At 45.9% G+C, this 13361-nt stretch overlaps 1 long non-coding RNA gene across 2 annotated transcripts in view; it reads right to left on the bottom strand.

Moving 5' to 3' along the window:
* The window catches only part of LOC310673092, a 118050-nt gene that overhangs the window by 11454 nt on the left and 93235 nt on the right, over positions 1 to 13361 (bottom strand). The window contains exon 5 of one of the 2 annotated variants that reach the window (XR_014508839.1): positions 9023 to 9576. The exons of the other annotated variant lie outside the window; for it this stretch is intronic. This is a non-coding gene — a long non-coding RNA (uncharacterized lncRNA). Of the gene's footprint in view, positions 1 to 9022; positions 9577 to 13361 lie in introns of those variants that run through there. 2 annotated transcript variants of the gene reach the window in all.

Below are 13361 nucleotides of genomic sequence, written 5' to 3'. Positions count from 1 at the left end.
TGCTACTCCCTGCTTTCTGCTCCGCTTGACAGACTCCTTGGCTGTGACCTTGGCTCTGCTTGACTCTGACTTTGGCTCCCCCTCTTGCATTGGTTTCTGTGTTTGAACTGTCTTCCTGGCTCCTGACCCCGTTTCTCTGCACAGTTCTCAAAGAGGCTCACAGCTGACACACAATGGCACCAGCCCTGAATAGGAGTCCCAGGTCCCACTTTGATTAGACTAGCTCGGCTCAGTTTTCTTTCCTGAGGTGGGGGCAGAAACAAGGAGGTACCAGCCGCCTGCCCACCCCAGAAGCTCCCTTCTCCTATGCCAGCGATGAGCAGACTTCAGCCGTTGATTTTGTACTATGTCCAAACAATGCTACGGTAGTATAGCAGGCAAGGAGCAGATAGAATCATAGAAGCATGAAATTGTAAAGTTGGAAGGGACCCCGAGGTTCATCTAGTCCAACCCCCTGCAATGCAGGAATATGCAGCTGTCCCATATGGTGTTCAAACCTGCGACCTTGGTGTTATCAGCACCATGCTCTAACAAACTGAGCTGTAGAATTAAAGAATAGGGTTCCTCTGAGCCTAGACCAGGAAACTGTTTTTAGTACTAGAATTGAGCTCACAGTCTTTTCACATAAATATCCACTCCTGGTTCCCCTCCCCAAGCTTTATTTGCTTCAGCAGCCTAATTTAGGGAACACACACACACACACACACACACACACACGTGTTGTTGCTAATCTACTGGAGGCTCCAATACTTTGGCCACCTCATGAGAAGAGAAGACTCCCTGGAAAAGACCCTGATGTTAGGAAAGGTTAAGGGCACAAGGAGAAGGGGACGACAGAGGACGAGATGGTTGGACAGTGTTCTCGAAGCTACGAACAAGAGTTTGACCAAACTGCCGGAGGCAGTGGAAGACAGGAGTGCCTGGCGTGCTCTGGTCCATGGGGTCACGAAGAGTCGGACACAACTAAACAACAACAATTACTGGAAACTACCCAGAGATCTGACACCAGTTGCTGGAAACTGCAGGAGGGGAGGGTCTGCTTGAGCTCAGGTTCTGCTTGCTGTTTCCCACAGGCATCTAGTTGGCCCCCATGAGAACAGGATGCTTAATGAGATGGGCCATTGGTCTGATCTGGCAAGTTCTTCTTGTGCTCTTAACTGTGCCCACCCCTGTTCTAAGCTACTAAACCCATTTCCTCCTTATTTTCTGCTGTAACCAACTAACGCTATTTCCCTGCACAATGTCTCCCCTCACCGTCTCCAACTAATGCCATTGCCACAACTGTAGGCATGTTTGCCTGGCTGTATATCCCAAGGGTGGGAAAGAACTGGCCTGGGCTGTGGGGTGGCGGGGGTTGTAGTAAGTGGAAAGGAGAGGATACAAGCAAGAAATGCAAGGAAGGACACCCTTCTCCAGGTCCTGCTCCTCACCCTCCTTGAGTGCTTGTGCCTGGCTGAAATGTTTCCTTGAGCCTGGAGAAGTGGGGGGTCTGTTTGTTTATTAGCAATTTCTAGGATTGTAGGCAATTGAACTAAGAGCAGATCCATACTGTGCATTGAAAGCAAACCCAGTGCATATTTAAAGCATGTTACTTTCCCCAAAGAATCCTGGAAACTGTACTTTGTTAAGGACGCTGGGAGTTCTGTCTTTCGGGGGGGGGGGGGACTACAGCTCCCAGGGTGCTTTGTGGGAAGTACTGTGCTTTCAATGTATGTTGGATGTGCTTCAAATGTATGGTGTGGATCTGCCTAGTCACACCTGCTGCTCCGCCCACTTTTGCTCCTGCCACCCCCCCCACACCACTGATATGCAGCTCCTGAAAGGTTATCAATGAGGAAACAGCCTGGGGGCTGAACAACTTCCTCCACCCTGATACATCCCACTGAACTGAGCAGGAGTGGGGGGGGGGGGGACTTACTTCTAACATGCTGAGAATTTAGTTGTAACTCTCTCTTTTTACATCACAAAAAGATCCCTTGCAGCATTAAGAGAGTGAGAGATTCTTGTGATATAAAAAGAGACTCTCCCCTCCCGCAGAGTCTCTCCCCTCCCGCAGTCTCTACTTAACTGTAGATCCCAATCATTAACCCAGTGATTCAGTTGTCATTGTTACCTCAGCTAGCTGGCAGATAATTCTCACTGCCCCAGAGTCTAACCCTAGCACAACTGTAAATAAGTGAAGCAGTCTCCTCTTTTAAGTAACTTCTATGGTAAGTAACCGAGCTGAGAAATCACTGTGTTTGTGCAAAACTCATCAGACAATCCCATAATAACCTATTGAGGCCAGGACTCAATGGCCACTTTAATGGCAAACTATTTATGCTGGCTAAATAGTGATTTGAAGGAAGCTGAAAGGAGAGGACATAAGGAAGAAATGCATGGAGAAAACAGCTGCTTCAACTGCATGGCTGCACCAAACCCCTCAGAAAACAGCATTTCTGGGCTGATGCCTTACTGGTGGAAAGCGGGCAGAGAAATATAGGATGTGTCTCCTTCCCCAGTACAGACAAACCCCAGTTCCATAGTGGTTCAGATTACTTGCGCCACAAATCCATCTAGCCTCATATAAATGTTCGATTGCAGGGGGAGGGAGAGTCTTAGAAGAGGCACCCTGAGCTCCACGGACTCATAAGATGTAGTCCATCCATTTCTTCAAAGGTCTTTCCTTCAGCTCCAGTTTCATGGACTCCCATGGGCCAGACACAGCCCTCTCCTCTTCCCACTGCAGGGCACTTCCAGCAATGCACCGAGACCCTCCCTGATTTCAAGGGAACCGCAAGCTCTTCCGAGACTCTGACCTACATTCTTTCATTCCAAGGACATCTTTGGAAGGCACCAGGGCACTTAGCTTTCACATCTCACATTACTTAGCACCAGGCGCCATCTTTCCTCATATCTCCAACACCCTTCTTAATTACTCTTCATACCATCATTTCTCATGGAAATCCATTTCTCTCAAGGCAAATGTGAAGGTGAAAGGTTACAAAGTATTGAAACAAAACTCCCATCCTCAAGGGGAGGGGAAAGAAGGAATTCCCCATCAGGTCTGACCTTCCTCCCCACTGAGTTTAACAGCACAAACACACACACACACACACACACACACACACACACTTTTTCTCAGAGTAAACTTAATTTTGAGATTTGGATTCAGCAGGTTAAAATTAGCTCAGTTTGTTAATATGTCCTGTACCTAGATTGCTAAAGGACTGTGGAAATTTGAGTTCTTGAGGGAGAAAATATTCAGGCACCTCTTCCATTGATATATAAATATATAATGCATTTGAATGGCATTTGCTGCCAGTTACTGGCCCCACGATATTTACAGATATGACCTTCCCATCCTTCCTTGGTGAAACATTGCTTGGTACTCAACATTATTGAAGTCCTGAAAGCAGGAATGGGACGCGTCTCCTTTGGATATGTCTCCAGGTAAGCAGCAATTCACACAGATCTACAGTCAAGGAGGTCCATGCTGCTGCCAGCTTCATCCTGGAGCTGTGGCAGCCACCTGTGAAGCCAGGATTGGAGCCAAGCAGCTGTCATTGCCTCTGGGTTATTGCTAAATAGATTCCTGCCAATGCTATGTACCCCATGCCCTTGTAACAAAGCCGCCTGGGTTCCCTGCGTTGCACAGCAGCTGCCTCTGCTTGATTAAGGCTTCCAGTGGCATATGCTGATAGGGGTGGTGGTAACCAGGGAAAGATCAGGCCAAGGAAGGTATGGCCGTCAACCCAACACAACTGGACTCTTCTGTTTCTAGGACATTGCCTTTCATAGCTAGGTCTTTCCCACTCGATCTTGGCAGCCTGAGAGACCAGGCTAGTAGCTAAAGCCAAAGGGAGGCAGGAAAAGAACTAGAAGCCTATTATGGTCCTCCATCATCAGCAACAATGGTTTCATCACCAGTTATGAAAATGAACGGACCATTGTTACAGCTAAAAGAAACCCAACAGGGGGGGAAATGACAATAATGAAAGAAAGGAAACATTTTGAATAGAAAGCAAATAACTCAAATGTGAATAAACTGAAAATCAATTGGAGCACTGCTACCCAGCATAAATGTTTTAAAAGTACAATTTTGGGAATTGTGTTTCTTTTGTTGTTTAGAATTCAGATATTTTCAAATGAGTGGAATATACCATTTAAATTGCATACTTATTTATTCCCTAGAGTTAATCTGGTAACCTCTAGATTAGATTACTGCAATGCATTATATGTAGGGCTCCCTCTGAAGATGGTTCGGAAACTTCAGCTGGTGCAGAATTCAGTGGCCAGCTTGCTGATTGGGACAAGACAGTTTGAGCAGATTACACTGATCCTGCTTAAATGGCTCAGGACCACCATACCTCAAGGACTGCCTCAGCCCAGATAAACCGACCTGGACCCAGTGATCATCATCTGAGGCTCTTGTTAATGTGAGAGGTCTGGAGGGTGGCAACACAAGAATGGGCCTTTTCTGTGGTGGCTCCCCATTTGTGGAATGCTCTCCCCCTTGAGGATCGCCTGCCCGCAACTGCATTACATATATTTAGGTGCCAGGTGAAAATGTTTTTCTATAACCAGGCCTTTGACTGATTAACATTTTCTGTCCTTTTAAATGTGTTTGTGGGAGGGGGCTATTGGTTTCTGTTTTATTATGTATTTTGTGTTCTCATTTTGTATTTTTATGTTGTAAACTGCCCTGTGATCTTTCGATTAAAGGTGGTATTTAAATTTAATAAAAAAAATAAAAATCTATTCCAGTTCCCCCAGAACTGTGCGGTTGGTCAGTTATGGAGGAGAAGCTGCTGGGTATTCTGGAAGAGACGTGAAGAAGGAGATATTGTAATTAATCTAAGAGAAGAGTCTTCAGGCTATGAGCATTACTAAACTACAAATATATATTGGCTTTGTATCAGTTGAATTATCAAGGCTTACCCCCCCCCCAAAGAATCCTGGGAATGGTAGTCTGGTAAGGGAGTGTAGTGGAGCACTTTTTATTTTTATTTTTTAATTATTGTTTGTTTAGATCTCTAGCCCCATCACAGAATACAGTTGCCTGACTTCCCTGGGGGAGATGGAATGACTATTAGAGCAGTCAGTCTTTCTGTTTTCCAGACTGTTTTTCTGCTTTTATGATTAATTTTAATTGATTTTATCCACCATATGCTTTTTGTAATTTTTATGCTTAGAAACTTTGGTGATTAAATGGTATTTTAAGAGCTGAAATAAAATTAATAACAAACAATGAGTGGCACAAGAAACAAGAAGCCGTGCTGGCCAGGAGCAGCTAAGAATTCTCTGAGCTTAAGGGTCTCTTTTGGACACTTGATTCCACCACAAACAGCATTCCCTGCGCTGCTGTGTTCACAAAGGCATTGTAAGGAACCAGTGGCAGGCTTAATGTCTTACTGAACAGAAGAGAAGAGCATGAGCTGCCACCTCTCCTCAAAGTGGACTACAGTGGTACCTCGGGTTACAGACGCTTCAGGTTACAGATGCTTCAGGTTACAGACTCCACTAACCCAGAAATAGTACCTCGGGTTAAGAACTTTGCTTCAGGGTGAGAACAGAAATCGCCCGGTGGCGGCACGGCGGCAGCAGGAGGCCCCATTAGCTAAAGTGGTGCTTCAGGTTAAGAACAGTTTCAGGTTAAGAACGGACCTCCAGAATGAATTAAGTTTTTAACCCAAGGTACCACTGTACTCAACTGAGTCTTCGTCTAGGGCAGTTTCAGGCATTCTGATTCCATGGAGACATTCTAACCTCCTGCTGTACATCATCATTCCCCTCATCCAGGCTGCTGTATCCCAGGATACGCATGGCTGGTGCTCTGAGTTCTTGGTCTACTACCACCCATCGCATCAGGAGGCACAACAGGGCTGTAGCATGGAAGAGCCTATCTCCTCATGTGCCTCTCTGTTATAACAAGTAGTAACAGGAATGTGTGTATGATATGTCACCATCACAGCCAGCGTTTCCCCATCTCCCACAAGCTGCATCCAATGATGGGAGAACAACAGGAAAGCCCTGAATGCCATATCACACGGTTATTTTCGAAGCATTATCAGAGAGTCTGGTTAAGCCGGGGTGGGGAATGTGGCCCTCCCAACCCTTACTAGCCCCAGGCAGCATGGCTAAAAGTCAGGGCTGACAGGAGTTGTACTCCAGTGGCATCTAGAGGGCCACCATTTCCCCATCCTTGGATTCAACTACAGTCCTAGAGAAAGGTCTGTTCTTTCCGTATACAGTGGTACCTCCGGTTACAAACTTAATTCGTTCTGGAGGTCTGTTCTCAACCCGAAACCACTCGTAACATGAGGCGCGCTTTCGCTAATGGCAACTCCCGCTGCTGCTGCGCCGCTGGCATGCGAATTCCACTTGCATTCTGGGGCAAAGGTCGCAACCAGGAGCATCTACTTCCGGGTTAGCGGAGCTTGTAACCCGCAGCGTTCACAAGGGAGACAGTATGTAACACGAGGTTCTACTGTAGCTGCCATCTTCCTAGTGACACAGCTACAAAGTAGCCAGTTTGATTAGCGGGAAAGGATGCAAAAATGGGATATATAACTAACCTCATTGGAGAATATAATTCAGGAAGGGACACAGGACACCTAGAAGGCTCATGTGTAACATTATTTTGACAATAAGGCTGAGAATGAAAGGAAATGATGAGCCATTATAATCCAGGGATGGGGCCCTCCAGATGTGGTTAGGCTACAACTTCCATCGTCCCTAATAGTTGGCCATGTTGACTGGGGCTGATGGGAGCCGAAGTTCAACCACATCTGGAGGGCCACATGTCAGCCCCCCCCCCCCAATTCCTCTTGTGAACTAACACTTTTCATGGAGATCTGCTTAGGCTATGACAGCTGGTGAGGGTTTTTTTTTAGTCTTAAAAAAATAATAATCATTTCATAAAGGCTGAAGGAGAACTCAGGAACTCACAGCTGTTGTATCTAGAGGCACACCATTATGCATGGTGGCAAAAATAGTTTGGGAAGCTCAAGCTCATCAATTTCATTTTGAGATAATTTCGCAAACAGGTGGCTCTGCTGATGAAAAGAAGACTGGACACCACTCAAGGCAGCAGAATAAGCAACTGAGCCCTCCAACAACATCTATTAAGAGGCAGAAATACCAAGTTTAAAGGCCAAGTTTACACAAGCAGCTCTGCCATGGAATACATTGTTTGCAATGGCGGCAACTTGCTGATATGATGAACAGAGGCAGCCATGCGGAAGGCCCACTGCTCATACAGAACTCTATTTGCATTGAGTTTTAACATGAAGAGGTTAGAGAACTTACGACAGTATGACATCATCACATATAGATATGGAACTATAATATTATTGTATAAAGGAACAGTTGCCAATATTGGCACCTGCAGGAGCAGTGGCACCCTTGAGCTCTTCCCCTGATGTCAACAAAGCCTCTTGAGCCCCCTCACTCATTGTGATCTTGGTCATGAGGGTGATTACCCTTTTTCTTCAAGAAGTACATAAGAGCTGAAGGAAGAAGTGGGAAGAGTGATGCCCTTTCCTACTTCGTTTTTCACTTCCAAGGCCTTTTCAAGGCTGAGATAAATTCTGCTGGATCTTAGTTTTACACAGAATCTTTAGGAAAGGAAAGTGGGTGCACACTTTCTTTCTGCATCTTTGGGGTGGAGGTTGTTCTGGAGAAGATGACCACAGTACTTGCTTACAAGCCCCAAGGTGCCCAAGGGCCTAAAAATATAGAACTGCAGGTGAAATGGAGGATTGCTCAGGGAGAGAAAGGTTAGAAGTCCAGTTACTTATTTATTTATGTATTTAATAAAATTTATTACACCGCTTGATTGTTAAAACAAAAACCTCAGTGTGGTTTACAAGATAATGAATAATTGTTTGCAGAGGTGCAACTATCTCTAGCCCAGACAAGAATGTAGGGGATGATACAATTTAAACACAAGCAAAGTGCAAAAATGGTAGCTACTAGTGGTATCTGGCTGTGCTAGAAAGGCAGGATAAAGGAGTGTGGAGGTTTTGTAATGATTCTAAAACTGCCAGCTATTTTCAGGATGCAACCACCCCAGCAAAATCTAATTGGGTTGTGAAAAATGTAGAAAATGGGATCAGGAAACAGGATGCTTTTATTTCAGAGAGAAAGTCTGCGTTCTCTGACACAAAAAAAGAGAATTGCATGTGAGTACTTCAACTTAATGTGCTGCTGTTGATGGACAAGGACCCATAGCTCTGTGACAAAGTAATCGTTTGGCACACACAAGGCCCCAGTTTCAGCCTCAGCACCTTCAGCTGTGGTGGGGAGGAGGACCACAGGGACCAGGACTGGGGAAGCAGCCCCTTTCTGCCTGAGACCTCTGAAATCCAGAGCCAGTCAGGTGTTGTTTTTATTGTGGGATTTTTTTTTTAAGGCAGCAAACATCTTTTTAAAGACAACAACAACACATAAACAATAAAGCAATCACAAAAGCAACAAAACAGTGACAATCAATGAAGTAGTACATCAAAGAAAGCAAGTTTAAAAAAAAAACCTCACTGAAGGGGGACCAATGGCTCACTGCAACAAAATGTCTTTCAGACTATAGGTAAAGGTCAAGGGACCCCTGACCATTAGGTCCAGTCGTGACCGACTCTGGGGTTGCGGCGCTCATCTCGCTTTATTGGCCAAGGGATCTGGCGTACAGCTTCCAGGTCATGTGGCCAGCATGACTAAGCCGCTTCTGGCGAACCAGAGCAGCGCACAGAAACACCTTCCTGCCTGAGTGGTACCTATTTATCTACTTGCACTTTGATGTGCTTTCGAACTGCTAGGTTGGCAGGAGCTGGGACCGAGCAATGGGAGCTCACCCCGTCATGGGGATTTGAACCGCCAACCTTCTGATCGGCAAGTCCTAGGCTTTGTGGTTTAACCCACAGCGCCACCTACGTCCCCTTTCAGACTATAGTGCACCCCAAATTCATACAAGCGGAGAGGCCCACTTTACATCTGCATGTGTCTCCTAAACCGAGGGGCAAGGTGTTCCAACAAGTAGTTGCTAGGTAGACCAAGAGTCTGCCTTAAAATAAAATGGATTTATATGGGTTGCTTGGCCTAGCGACTCATTCCTCAGTCTAGATAACTCTAAGCTCTTTGGCTGTTTGAAATGCTCTCCTGTTGAGGTGAACTTAACATGCACCTGTGATGTTTGCATAATGCACAACTGGAAATAGATGCAAACCATCTGTTTTGCAGGATCAGACCATCTTGAATTAGAATCCACATGAACTCCAGGCTTCTGCCCCCGTTGCTAGAAGCAATGGAGGGAATGAGCTGACCATAGCTCAGTGTCATCCTTTTGCAAAGACAGCAGGAGCCCAGCAGGCCCCTTACAAGTCCAGGAACCCTAAATCCCCACCAGTCCCTGCTATGACAACGGGAGGGCATGAAATCCATAGGTTTCAAAGAATCCTGAGCTTCAAAACCAAAGGTGTCGTTTTTGACCTTTAAAGGCCCTTCAAGACCTGGCATCCTCACACCTCTCAGGGTTCCACTCTCAGAGATTTTGATGGTGGCAGGAAGACTCTGGACCTTTCCCCAAATAGCTCCAAGGCTCTGGAAAGAATTGCAAGTGGAGGTGAGTCAGTATGCCTCCCTGCTAAGCTATACAGGGAGCTCTCTAAATCTTATTTATTCAAGCAAGCTTGGGGGAATTGAACAGGTGAAAATGATCTAATAGTGCTATCTGTGAGAAGGAGAGGAATTTGTGCTGCTAATGTTTTATGGTTGCTGTTGCTTTTGTTATGCTGTGTACTATTTATATCATCGGCTATTTTATGTTTTTGTAAGCCGCCTTTAGCATTTATGGGTGGGCTTTGAATATATATAGGTATATATTTTTAATCACCCTGATACCATACAGGTATCAAGAGAAATAAGGAGTCTTGCACACGCATCTAACATGCCATTCAAACACGTCACTCCCTTTTGCACAGAGAAGCCCAATCTTCTCAAACTCTGGCTGTTCTTGAGCTGCACTGGTGTTCTTAGCAAGATAGCATCTGTGTGTTCACCTGCTCTGACATGTAAACAGATGGGCGTGAGTAGGCATGGGTGTGCAACTGTGCATGTGGATGCGACAATGCATGTGTGCGCCCTCATTTTTTGTATAACTGTGTGCTGCTCTTGAGCATCTGTGTGCAGAAGCATGTGCATCTATGGATTTGCCTGTTTCAAAGACTGTGTGCACGCCTGCCTTTGTGATGGGGTTTGTATTTGCATATTCATAAGCTTGTATATGCAACCTTGTGCACATGGCGAGCTTCTTTGCCTGGCAGCCTCCTCTGTGTATATATGTACAAGGGAGCAGAGTTTGTTTCCATGTGCAGGAACGGTATGTGTGTCACGCCCTCAACCATCACACAAGAATGCATGGCTGTCGATGGCAGAGGCTCCCCTAGGAAATAGGAATTGGATTCTAATGATGTCAACACAGTATGAATAACACGAGACACAGGGAGGCAGGGAAAAAAAGGGATGTGATACCCTGATGTGTCCCTCCCACCCCCACCCTGGCACCGTGACGACCGTTGCTAGGAAGCAGAGAAAATTTAATTTTGCAACATTAATCTGCCGTCTTGAGAGAACCTCCTTCTGGATCGGGAAGGAGAGAAGACAAAGGGGGACAGTCATAGTGACAGCTAGGACACTGGGTCTGCAGTGATTCCTTCCAGTGCTATAAATGTGGGGCTTCTGAGACTGCCTGGGTTCAAAACAAAACATTAACAGCTCACTCTTCTGGAGAAGTGTTGGGTTTTGTAGACTTAGAGGAGACGGTTGGGAAGTCTAGATTTCCCATCTCTAAGGAGAGAGAGAGGTCTAATGGTTAACACTAGGGGATTTGAATGTCAAGGGTCCTGGAATCTAACCATGGAAGGAGAGTCGGGTTTGTGTGGATAACCCATAGTAGACCCAGACATACTCCTCTGGTGCTCTCTTACCATCTTTTGAAAGACAGACTAGTCATAGCTCAGTGGAAGAACTCAGACCTTGCATGCAGAACGTTCCAGGCTCAATCCTGGCATCTCCAGGTAGAGCTAGGAAAGACCCCTGTCTGAAACCATTTAGAGCCACTGATGATTTGCATAGGCAATATTGAGCTAGTTGGACCACTGAACTTGCCTGGTATAATAAGGCAGCTCCCTATTTTCCAAGACTGGGTCCATCACAGTCTGAAGGGCATTCATCACAAACTATGAAAAGCTCCTGTAGGGTCTGGGTTTAATTCCAACCACATGAGTCATTAAATCCTTCTATCTCCCAGTCAAGTGCTTTTAAGAGCACAGGATTCATAACTACATAAATACCCAGTGTGATCTGTGTTGACTGCAGGTCAAAATCAAAGATTTGCGCACTCAGGAAAGCTGAAGTCTGCAGGCTTGCTATAAGCAAAATACTTTATGCAAATTAAACAGCTTATGAACATTTGATTTACACAACTTTGGTTTCCAGCATACAGATGTCGTTGGATCAAGACGCTAATTTTTTCAGCAGCAGCACTTGGTTCCAAGAAGAAGACGGGAGAAAGTTTGCACACATTTCAGACAGGTTTGGCACCACTCGGATTCAAAATGCACAGTAAAGAAAACACATTCATAGCTCCATAGTTTGCTGTCTCTCCTCCAAAAAGACAGAGGCATCCACATGGAGCACCCGACTCATAGATTATGGTATGGAATCTGCATTGAGAAGGGGAAGGGGATGCATCACTCCTTTATCACCTGCAAGCATGTATGCTCTAAAGCTCAGCCACCCCAGGCAATTCTTTGGGGAAGGGCTGCTTTATATGCAAAACATCCCAGGCATCTTCAGGTAGGGCTGGGAGAGATTCTTGCCTGAAACCCTGGAAAACAGCAGACAATCAGTGCAGACAATGCTGAGCTGGAACCTGCTCTAAGGCACTAGATTCAGGTAGGTAGCCGTGTTGGTCTGACACAGTCATTTGCTCTAAGGCAGTTTCCTGCTGTCCTCCTAAATCCCTTCAACTGCCCCTTTAGGACACATACAGATGTAATGTATTTTGTGAGTGACTGGCACTCTGAATCACAGCACTAGCCACCCATAAGCCACATGTTGAAGGTGCCAATCAGCACAAGTGACAAAGCTCCCATCTACCAAAAGGCCTACACATTAGTAGGCACCCAAGCCTGCGGCAGCTAGAGGCTGAAAGCCTTCTCAAGAAAGTCAGCTGGCTGCCCCGGGTCACATCCACACCATACAAGTAAAGCAAGTAAACCCTGGGAAGGGGAACCCATGCTTTCGAAAACATGACCAAGGGGGCAAAAAACAGCATGGGATATTCAGCATCAGCTGGAAAACAAAAAGAGAAAATTTGGGCTTATAGTGGGCGGGGGGAAGGCAGAGAAATGTCCTGCTGAAGCTCCTCACATTTTATAGTATTATGGAGGAAGGTATGGTTGTCTGGAAATTTGAGCAGGAGCCATCCTGCTGGGAGGTGAGGAGACACTTCAACAATTTATTTCAGGTCACCCTTGTTGTACCTAGAAGGCTTAGGGGAATGCCTTATTTCCACTCTGCGCTCTGTTGCTGCCTGCCTGGGGGTCTTTTTTTTCTCTTTGCCTCCATTTCCTCATAGAAGAGTGCCCCTTCCCTTCTGTACTCTTGTTTGTCTGGCTTCTACTTCAGTGGGTGCTTTGAAACTCATTCACACCTGTCTCTGAAAAGCTCTGGAGGAAGCCAGGGAGACAGTCAATTCTTCCACTTTAGCTATTTAAAAAAATTTCCCTGGTAGAAAGAGGAAGTTCTGTCCCCTGCCGCCTGCTGGTGAAAGGCAAACAGCTGGTGTCAGTGGCACAATGGACCATTCACTGAGACGGCCTCAGCTTCTCAATTCTGAGCCATTGTTCCCTGCCCATTCCTTTCCTGTCCCTGACCTTCCTGCTTTGTTTGAGGCAAGGCAAGGGTCTGCCCCCACCTTGGCCCCAGAAAAGGAAGAATATGTGCATTTCCACGACCAAACAGGAGCCAGCAAAGGCAGGTGCACCCTTAGGTGTCAGCCAGAGTATTTGGCTGTACACCTGAGCATGCTGCTCAGCCATGGCTAAGGTACAAACACTTGCTTGTTATTTGAGGGTTGCAAAGATTAATTTATTAGACAAGGCACACTACTGTGTTTCCATGGACTTAAAGGACCAGTCTGTTGTGGTTGGGCTCCAGGTGCTGATTCATTATTAGAGTGAAGCCGGAGGTTTTTCCCTTTGTTTTTGTAGTGTTGCATATGTCAAGACAGACTGTGTGCTAAGCACTGCCATAACAGTAATCATGAACCCCACAGAAAGCTAAATAAAGTGTGCAGAGAGTCCTGTAGGATCATTGCACCT

The sequence above is a fragment of the Podarcis tiliguerta genome (genome assembly GCF_965153285.1).
Source record: "Podarcis tiliguerta genome assembly, chromosome: 2".
Classification (NCBI taxonomy): Eukaryota; Metazoa; Chordata; class Lepidosauria; order Squamata; family Lacertidae; genus Podarcis; species Podarcis tiliguerta.
This window is presented reverse-complemented; position numbering and strand designations above follow the sequence as displayed.